Below are 11088 nucleotides of genomic sequence, written 5' to 3'. Positions count from 1 at the left end.
GACACGCACAGTACTTGAAGGATTTATAACAGAGTAGCAATCACACACTTATTACATCAAATGTCTCCAAAGAGAAACTTATTACAATATATATGGCTTAAGGCCATCTAATAACGATAACAGCGGAAGGCTTGGAAGATAAGTGAGTCCATCAACTCCAACGGCATCACTAAGTATAGAACCACGATCCTAAAGCATCTTACTCGTCGTCTGAAAAGTCTGCAACATGAATGTTGCAGCCCGAAAACAGGTCAGCACATGGAATATGCTGGCAAAGTAACACATAGAGAAAAATGAAAGAGTAAAGCTATACTACATGCATATATGGCTTGGTGGACAGCTCTATGGTTACAGTTTTTGTGTAAAGCCAATTTTTCCCTACTATAAAGGAATAAATTATTTAACTATCATGGTGGTTGTTAAACATTGAGAATGGTTGACAGCGTCCTCAATCCCAATTAAGCATCATCATTAAACAAACCCAACGATATTAATTAAAGTAACATGATGAGATTCACACGATAATCCAAGTACTAGATACTCAAGACGTCCATAACCGGGGACACGGCTAATCATGATTAGTTTATACACTCTGCAGAGGTTGCGCACTTTTCCCCACATGACTCGATCTCCTCCGTTGGTTTTCTCGCACTACATGGTGTTTGAGAAACGAATGACCGAGACATAGTCTTTCAGAAGCGCTAGCACCTTACAATGGGTAGACCGATACACCTACTGTCCCCTACATCTGCTAGTCTACCACTGTAAGAGTTCGCACGACTTAGTCAACTATGCTAGAGCCCATAATAGCATGTGGCTGCACACGGAAGTTTCTAGCAGCAATAATCTTATGATCCCTTTGAGCCTGGGTGGCGGTCCATAAAAAAATAGGCAATCCTGGAATAACCAGGTACCTCAATCCACCCAGATGTGTATTAATGTTGCCACCTTAAATAAACCATTAATTAACAATCTCACATCTGTCATGGAAAATCACTCACCCAATCCACGTCTACTTGCATAGCATGGCAAAATAAGCAAACGTAGAAGTAACTCCCAAGGGTTTGATAATAAAACAGGTAATAGGTACTACCTCAATCTACTTCCCAAAACCCACAATTTAATTAGATCCTAATCATGCAATGTTTCAGGATTGATCTAATGCATAAAAAATGGGTAGTAAAGGGGGTATGATCAAAGTGTTACTTGCCTTGCTGATGATCCGTGTAACCTAAGGATTCGAAGTAGCAAGCGGCGCAGTCCGGGTACTCTATCACAAGCAAACAAACAAACAAGCATACAGTAAGTACTCATCTAATGCACGGGTAAAACTCAAATAAGAGGTCTAACCAGAAAGTTCAACTTAAGAACTCCGGTTTGCAAAAAGAAATCAAATCGAACGAAGAAACAAAACTCAAACGGCGAAAGAAACAAGCTTCGTTTACTAATCTGGACCTAAGTCAAATTTTACAGAAACAAAAACTGGTTTGAGTAGATTATTCGAAAAAAGGGTTTTGAGACGAAACTCTAGGCGCTTGGATCGCCTGATTCCGATAAACGAGCGAAAAGTTACACTAAAACAAAAATCGGATCAGAAATCGCGATCAGAAAAATCGCGGAATAAATCCATGAAAAAGAAAAACGACGAACAGATTAACGAACGAACGTTCGTTATCTGGATCTAAACGATGAACGCGTTCGTTAAAATGAACGAACGAGTGAACACTCGCTAATTAATCCAAACCGGAAGAAAACCGATCTAACGAAAAAAAAACGAAATCTAAAAAAACCGAAGAAAAACCGACGGAAAAACCGAACGGTTTTTCTAAAAAAAAGGCGGCGGCAAGGTCAACCTCGGGGTGCGGGTCGGCGGTGGCGGCGGCTCCGGCAAGGGCGGCAGTGGCGGCGCGACGGCGGCGGGGTCCGGCGGTGGCGGCGACGGTGGCGGCGGCGGTCGGCGGCGACGGTGACGGCGGCGGCGGCGAGGTCTGGCGGCGGGGCGGCGCTAGGGTTAGGATTTGGGCAGCGGCGGCGGGTTGGGCTGGCGGCGGCGGTTTCGGGCTGGGGCGGGGCCCGGGGCGCGCTATATAAAGACCCGGCCAGGCGGAGTCCTGGCCGGTTACGGCCCGTAGTCAGTTCCAGTTTTTTTTTACATAAATATTGCGCAAGAAAACAAATGAAAGAAATACTAAACCGACTCCAAAAATCCCGAAATAAATTTTCCCCGGCTTCTAAAATCAAGCCGGTTTAGATGAACATTTATTTGGGCCTAAATGCAATTTGGAAAACACGCATTTTTCCTAAATTCGAATAAAATAGCCAGAAAATCCAAAATAAAATCTTATTTGATCTTTTTATTAAATCCTCAATATTTCTTTATTTTGGGAAAGTCATTTTATTCCCTCTCTCATATTTATATAATTGAAATAATTGAAGATAAAATAAATAAAATCAAATGATCCTACTTCCAAAATTTGAGAAAGCTCAAATATGAAAATATCGAAATCCCCAACTCTCTGAGTGGGTCCTTGAATTGCGTAGAATTTCTAGGACCGAAACAAAATGCATTAAATATGATATGCAATGATGATCTATTTGTATAACATTCCAAATTGAAAATTTGGGATGTTACAAACCTACCCCCCTTAAGATGAATCTCGCCCTCGAGATTCAGGTTGGCTAGAGAATAGGTGAGGGTGGTCTTTCAGCAAATCTTCCTCTCGCTCCCAGGTGGCTTCATCCTCGGTGTGGTGGCTCCACTGAACTTTGCAAAACTTGATAACTTTGCTGCGGGTGACTCGGCTAGCATACTCAAGAATCTTGACTAGTTTCTCCTCATAGGTCAAATCATTGTCCAACTGAATCGTCTCTAGCGGCACGGTATCTCTTAGCGGTATATCAGCCATCTCTGCGTGGCACCTCTTTCAATTGGGAGACGTGGAACACATCGTGAACTCCTAACAATCCCTCAGGTAATTCCAACTTGTAGGCAACCTCTCCCATATGTTTCAAAACTTTGTATGGTCCCACAAAACGCGGCGCTAATTTTCCTTTAACACCAAAACACTTAACTCCTCAAAGTGGAGATACCCGAAGGTAAACTCTATCCCCAACTTCGTAAACTGTCTCCTTGCGTTTTGCATCAGCATAGCTTTTCTGCCTGGACTGGGCTACCTTGAGCCTGTCGCGAATCAACTTCACTTTCCGTTCAGACTCCTTAATCAAATCTGGTCCAAACAATTGATGGTCTCCAACTTCGTCCCAAGACAACGGGGTTATGCACCTCCTTTCGTATAAGGCTTCGAAAGGGGCCATCTTCACACTGGATTGATAACTGTTATTGTAGGAGAACTCCGCATACGGCAAATTGTCATCCCAACTAGATCCATAATCTAGTGCACAAGCTCTCAGCATGTCCTCTAAAATCTGATTGACTCTTTCATTCTGTCCATCTGTCTGCGGATGAAAAGCAGTACTGAACTCTAGCCTGGTACCCAAAGTTTCGTGCAACTGATTCCAAAACTTTGAGGTGAATTGGGTTCCTCTATCTGATACAATGCTCCTTGGAACTCCATGCAGACATACGATCCTGGTCATGTAAATCTTGGCCAATTTGGCACTGGTGTAAGTAGTCTTCACTGGGATGAAATGACCTACCTTCGTCAAACGATCGACTACCACCCAAATCGAGTCATAGCCTGAACGAGTCTTGGGCAATCCCGTAATAAAATCCATTCCTAGCTTATCTCACTTCCATTCGGGTATCGACAATGGTTGCAACAATCCTGCTGGCTTCTGATGCTCTGCCTTTACCCTCTAACATACATCACAAACTGCTACATACTCGGCAATGTCCTTCTTCATTCCGGTCCACCAGAAAATCTCCTTCAAATCCAAGTACATCTTGGTATTCCCTGGGTGAATTGAATACGGTGAATCATGGGCCTCTTGCAAAATCAACTTCCTGATCTCAGGGTCGTTGAGTACATAAACGCGGTCCTCAAACCAGAGGGTATCGTGCTCATCCTCACGAAATCCCTTGGCTTTTCCCTTGCTCAACCTCTCCTTTATCTCTGCAATCTCCTTACCGATCTTTTGAGCTTCTCTGATCTTATCCATCAAAGTCGACTGAATTTCCAATGTTGCTACATAGCCTCTCGGAACTATCTCCAAACATAGCTCACAAAAGTCCTCGGCTAACTCCTTTGGCAGTCCTGCGATCATGAGTGTATTAACATGGCTCTTACGGCTCAACGCATCGGCTACTATGTTAGCCTTTCCGGGGTGATACTGCAATCTCATATGATAATCCTTGATAAGTTCCAACCATCTCCTTTGCTTGAGGTTTAACTCTCTTTGCGTGAAGATGTACTTCAAAGTCTTGTGATCTGTGTACACCTCACAATGATTTCCGATAAGAAAATATCTCCACGTCTTCAATGCATGCACTATGGCTGCTAACTCCAAATCATGTGTGGCATAATTCAACTCATGAGGTTTAAGCTGTCGTGACGCATACGAAACAACTCTTCCTTCCTGCATAAGTACTGCTCCAAGTCCTCGATGTGAAGCATCACAATACACCTCATAATCCTTAGTCTGATCTGGCAGAATCAACACTGGTGAGGTAACTAGACGTTTCTTCAATTCCTGGAAACTGACCTCACATTCCTCAGTCCAATTGAACTTGGTATCCTTATTCAACAACTCCGTCATGGGCTTTGCAATCCTGGAAAAATTCTCAATGAATCTCTGGTAGTATCCTGCCAGTCCAAGAAAACTTCGGATCTCCCCAACTGTCGTTGGTGCTTCCCAATTAGTCACGGTGACAACCTTGGTGGGGTCTACTGTTATACCCTCTCCGGATATAACATGTCCGAGGAATCCAACTTCCTTCAACCAAAACTCACATTGGCATATAACTGGTGTTCTCTGAGCTTCTCTGATACCAAACGCAAGTGCTCCTTATGCTCCTCTTCATTCTTCGAGTAGACCAAGATGTCATCAATGAACACCACGACGAACTTATCCAGAAACTACATAAATACTTTGTTCATCATGTTCATGAAATATGCAGGTGCATTAGTCAGACCAAATGACATAACGGTATACTCGTACAGCCCATACCTAGTCGCAAAAGCTGTCTTGGGTATATCCTATTCTCGAATCTTCAACTGATGGTATCCTGATCGCAAATCGATCTTGGAAAACACCTTTGCTCCTTGTAGTCTGTCAAACAGATCATTAATCATTGGCAGTGGGTACTTATTCTTGATGGTTACTACATTTAATCCACAATAATCAACAACCATCCTTAACGATCCGTCCTTCTTCTCCACTAGAAGTACTGGTGATCCCCAAGCTGAAGAACTTGGGCGAATGTATCCTTTATCCAGTAACTCCTTAATCTGACTTTTAATCTCCTCCAAATCTTTTGCGGGCATCTTGTATGGTCTCTTGGGTATTGGCCCTGTGCCTGGCAAAAGCTTGATCAAAAACTCAATGTCTCTGTCTGGTGGCATGCCTGGCAACTCCTCCGGAAATATATCCGGAAAATCCTTCACTACTAGTACTTCCTCCTGCACAACTCCTGATAAGGAATTTACGTGCATCCTCCTCGGCTCATGCCTTGATACATATCTTATCCTTTTCCCTTCTGGGGTAGTAAGCAGAATCGACTTACTGACGCAATCAATGTTTCCTCCATACATTGATAGCCAATCCATACCCAGAATCACATCCAAACCTTGGGATTCCAAAATGATTAAATCTGAGGGGAAAACATGCTTGCCTATACCCAATGGAACTTGAAAACATCCTGGACTGGCCATATACTCTGCTCTTGGTGAGGTTACTAGCATCGGTGTTTTTAGAACCCTAGTGGGCAGTCTATACTTATCCACAAATCCCCTTGATATATATGAATGCGATGCACCAGTATCAAAAAGAACGAGTGCAGTAAATGACTTAACCAAAAACTTATCTATTACTGCATTTGGCTGAGCTTCAACCTCCTCCACGCTAACGTGGTTCACTTGTCCTCTGTTGAAAGGGTTTGGCTTCTTCCTGGAGTTTCCATTGCCATTTCCAGTCTGGCCTTCAGGACATTCATTGGTGTAATGTCCGGTCTTCTGGCACTTAAAACAAGTGACTTGACTCAAATCCTTCTTGGCTGGTGTTGAGGGGTTGGTACGGTTCTGGCTACTACTTCCTCCATTCCCGGTACCATTCTTGGGACCATTGTGATTGTGCGAGCTACCTCCTCCATGGGTATGCTGAAACTATCCTCCTGACTTCGGAGTAAAATGGGGCTTCTGCTGAGCTCCAGAATTGTACTTCCCTTGTCCATACTTCATCTTGCGGTTTTCAATCTGCTGCTGCTTCCCTTCAATCATGAGAGCACGATCTACCAACTCCTGGTAGTTGTTGAAACTTGCTACCATCAACTGCATGCTCAGCTCATCATTCAGCCCTTCTAGAAACTTCTCTTGCTTAGTTGCATCTGTAGCGACATCATCTGGGGCATAACATGCTAGCTTAATGAAATCATCCACATACTGGCCAACTGATCTTCCTCCCTGGCGCAAGTTGGGAAACTCACACTTCTTCATGGCCATAACTCCTGCTGAAACATGGACAGTATGAAAATCCTGCTGAAACTGATCCCATGTGACAGTGTCTGCTAGATAAGTGGCTGTGAAATTCTCCCACCTTGATGATGCGGGTCCCTCAAGCTGATGTGCGGCAAATTGCACCTTCTCCGCATCTGTGCATCCTGTAGTGATCAACTCCCTGGCTGTCTTGCGAAGCCAATCATCTGCAACAATCGGCTCGGTGCTACTGGAGAGCACCGGCGGATTCAGTCTAAGAAAACGGGTTAAGTGATCAACAGGTGGTGGTGGTCGTGGATTGTTATTGTTGTTGTTCCCCTGATTTTGATTCTGGACTAGTATCTGCATCAATGCATTCTGCTGCTGGATCAACTGGGTGAGCTCCGGTGGGAAAGCGAATCCGTTGTCACGTCTCGGAGGCATTTGAGGTTTTAGAAAAGACGAGAATACAAAATAGAATGAGGTCTAGAGGGAAAACACTACCCATATGCACATGAGGCAAATTGCAATCAAAACACTTCATTCAAACAAGCGAGGGCATACAACGGTCTATCTATCATTACAAAGTGCTCAGACTATAATAGATACATGGAGGGAAATTCTACTAGTTTATGGTGGTCTACTAGAAAAACTGCTCTGATGAAGACTCCATGATATCTGCTCCAGCTTCATCAACATAGTCATCATCACTATCATCCGGGTCCGAGTCGGTATCGTCGATGATGATGTAATTCTCGGGGCAAGTGCGATCTTCGTCTTCTCCAGTTGCTGGAAATCCCATGAACACTCTTAGCTTCTCCTTCAGATCATCATTCTTCTTGACTAGAGTTGATATTTCCTCCTCGTATCCATCACGTGTAGACTTGAGTTCTTCCTCCAGTTCCGTGATCTTGGTCATGGCTTTCTCCATATCCATCATGCCTGCACACATCTGGTTCTCCTGGCGTCGAATGAGCTGGTTTAACTCCTAGATGAAAGCTGCAACTGATCTGTCTTTCCTGGTGTTGACCATCTCCCATTGCTCATCTCGGTGCCCACAAATCTGGTAGGTAGTATCCTTAAGCTCCTTGTGATAAACTTCTCCAATGCGTCCCATGGTGATGTGAGCTGCCATGCTCTTCCCTAAACTCCAGGTTGGTGCATCAAAGGAAAACTCTATAGGCTCAGTGACTGGCATGAACGTCCTTCCTGGAACTTGAACATGAATCATCCAGCGCTTCTCTTCAGGTAAGGTGGTGTTGTAGGTTCCGGTGAAGCTTGGTATTCCGATGTTCAAGTACTTGGTTACTTCCTTCAGGTGTCGTCCAAAGGGTGTATCTTCATCCGGTTGCATGAACTTGTTCCTTGCATCTGCCATCCTAGAAGAATAGAAGAGACGAGGAGTTAGAATGAGAAGAGAGAGTAGTGATCTATGGTCTTTGCTTAGTGGTCGTGTCCTACAGTCAGCGTGTGCTCTGATACCATCTTGTAGTGACCAGACCTCAAACAGTCCGATCTCTATGCATCAATATCATCCCTGGATCAGTAATGCTGACACGCATAGTACTTGAAGGATTTATAATAGAGTATCAATCACACACTTATTACATTGAATGTCTCCAAAGAGAAACTTATTACAATATATATGGCTTAAGGCCATCTAATAACGATAACAGCGGAAGGCTTGGAAGATAAGTGAGTCCATCAACTCCAACGGCATCACTGAGTATAGAACCACGATCCTAAAGCATCTTACTCGTCGTCTGAAAAGTCTGCAGCATGAACGTTGCAGCCCGATAACGGGTCAGCACATGGAATATGCTGGCAAAGTAACACATAGAGAAAAATGAAAGAGTAAATCTATACTACATGCATATATAGCTTGGTGGATAGCTCTATGGTTACAGTTTTTGCGTAAAGCCAGTTTTTCCCTACTACAAAGGAATAAATTATTTAACTATCATGGTGGTTGTTAAACATTGAGAATGGTTGACAGCATCCTCAATCCCAATTAAGCATCATCATTAAACAAACCCAACAATATTAATTAAAGTAACATGATGAGATTCACACGATAATCCAAGTACTAGATACTCAAGACGTCCATAACTGGGGATACGGCTAATCATGATTAGTTTATACACTCCGCAGAGGTTGCGCACTTTTCCCCACATGACTCGATCTCCTCCGTTGGTTTTCTCGCACTACATGGTGTTTGAGAAACGAATGACCGAGACATAGTCTTTCAGAAGCGCTAGCACCTTACGATGGGTAGACCGGTACACCTACTTTCCCCTACATCTGCTTGTCTACCACTGTAAGAGTTTGCACGACTTAATCAACTATGCTAGATCCCATAATAGCATGTAGGTGCACGCGGAAGTTTCTAGCAGGAATAATCTTATGATCCCTTTGAGCCTGGGTGGCGGTCCATAAAAAAACAGGCAATCCTGGAATAACCAGGTACCTCAATCCACCCAGATGTGTATTAATGTTGCCACCTTAAATAAACCATTAATTAACAATCTCACATCTGTCATGGAAAATCACTCACCCAATCCACGTCTACTTGCATAGCATGGCAAAATAAGCAAACGTAGAAGTAACTCCCAAGGGTTTGATAATAAAACAGGTAATAGGTACTACCTCAATCTACTTCCCAAAACCCACAATTTAATTAGATCCTAATCATGCAATGTTTTAGGATTGATCTAATGCATAAAAACTGGGTAGTAAAGGGGGTATGATCAAAGTGTAACTTGCCTTGCTGATGATCCGCGTAACCTAGGGATTCGAAGTAGCAAGCGGCGCAGTCCGGGTACTCTATCGCAAGCAAACAAACAAACAAGCATACAATAAGTACTCATCTAATGCACGGGTAAAACTCAAATAAGAGGTCTAACCATAAATTCAACTTAAGAACTCCGGTTTGCAAAAAGAAATCAAATCGAACGAAGAAACAAAACTCAAACGGCGAAAGAAACAAGCTTCATTTACTAATCTGGACCTAAGTCAAATTTTATAGAAATAAAAACTGGTTTGAGTAGATTATTCTGAAAGAGGGTTTCGAGACGAAACTCTGGGCGCTTGAATCGCCTGATTCCGATTAACGAGCGAAAAGTTATACTAAAACAAAAATCGGATCAGAAATCGCGATCAGAAAAATCACGGAATAAATCCGTGAAAAAGAAAAACGACGAACAGATTAACGAACGAACGTTCGTTATCTTGATCTAAACGATGAACGCATTCGTTAAAACGAACGAACGAGTGAACGCTCGCTAATTAATCCAAACCGGAAGAAAACCGATCTAACAAAAAAAACGAAATCTAAAAAAACGACGAAAAACCGACGGAAAAACTGAACGGCTTTTCTAAAAAAACGGCGGCGGCGAGGTCAACCTCGGGGTGTGGGTCGGCGGTGGTGGTGGCTCCGGCGAGGGCGGCGGTGGAGGCGGCGATAGCGGCGGGGCCCGACGGTGGCGGCGGCGGTCGGCGGCGACGGCGATGGCGGCGGCGGCGGCGCGGGCTGGCGGCGGGGCGACGCTAGGGTTAGGGTTTGGGCGGCGGCGGTGGGTTGGGCTGGCGGCGGCGGTTTTGGGCTGGGGCGGGGCCCGGGGCGCGCAATATAAAGACCCGGCCAGGCGGAGTCCTGGCCAGTTACGGCCAGTAGTCGGTTCCAGTTTTTTTTTATAAATATCGCGTAGAAAAACAAACGAAATTAATACTAAACGGACTCCAAAAATCCCGAAATAAATTTTTCCCGGCTTCTAAAATCAAGCCGGTTTAGATGAACATTTATCTGGGCCTAAATGCAATTTTGGAAAACACGCATTTTTCCTAAATTCGAATAAAATAGCCAGAAAATCCAAAATAAAATCTTATTTGATCTTTTTTATTAAATCCTCAATATTTCTTTATTTTGGGAAAGTCATTTTATTCCCTCTCTCATATTTATATAAGTGAAATAATTGAATATAAAATAAATAAAATCAAATGATCCTACTTCCAAAATTTGAGAAAACTCAAATATGATAATATCGAAATCCCCAACTCTCTCCGTGGGTCCTTGAGTCGCGTAAAATTTCTAGGACCGAAACAAAATGCATTAAATATGATATGCAATGATGATATATTTGTATAACATTCCAAATTGAAAATTTGGGATGTTAAACTTCTCGAACCCATAGGGTCCGCACACTTAACGTTCGGTGATGATCTGTATTATGAATTTATGTGTTTTGATGTACCGAAGGTAGTTCGGAGTCCCGGATGAGAATGAGGACATGACGAGGAGTCTCGAAATGGTTGATACGTAAAGATCGATATATTGGACGACTATATTCGGACATCGAAAAGGTTCCGAGTGATTCGGGTATTTATCGGAGTACCAAGGAGTTACGGGAATTGGTCGGGGAGTATATGGGCCTTATTAGGCTTTAGGGGAGAGAGAGAGGGGATGCCTAGGGGAGGCCGCGCGCCCCCCAAAGTCCTAGTC

The sequence above is a fragment of the Triticum aestivum genome, chromosome 5B (assembly GCF_018294505.1).
Source record: "Triticum aestivum cultivar Chinese Spring chromosome 5B, IWGSC CS RefSeq v2.1, whole genome shotgun sequence".
NCBI lineage: Eukaryota > Viridiplantae > Streptophyta > Magnoliopsida > Poales > Poaceae > Triticum > Triticum aestivum.
This window is presented reverse-complemented; position numbering follows the sequence as displayed.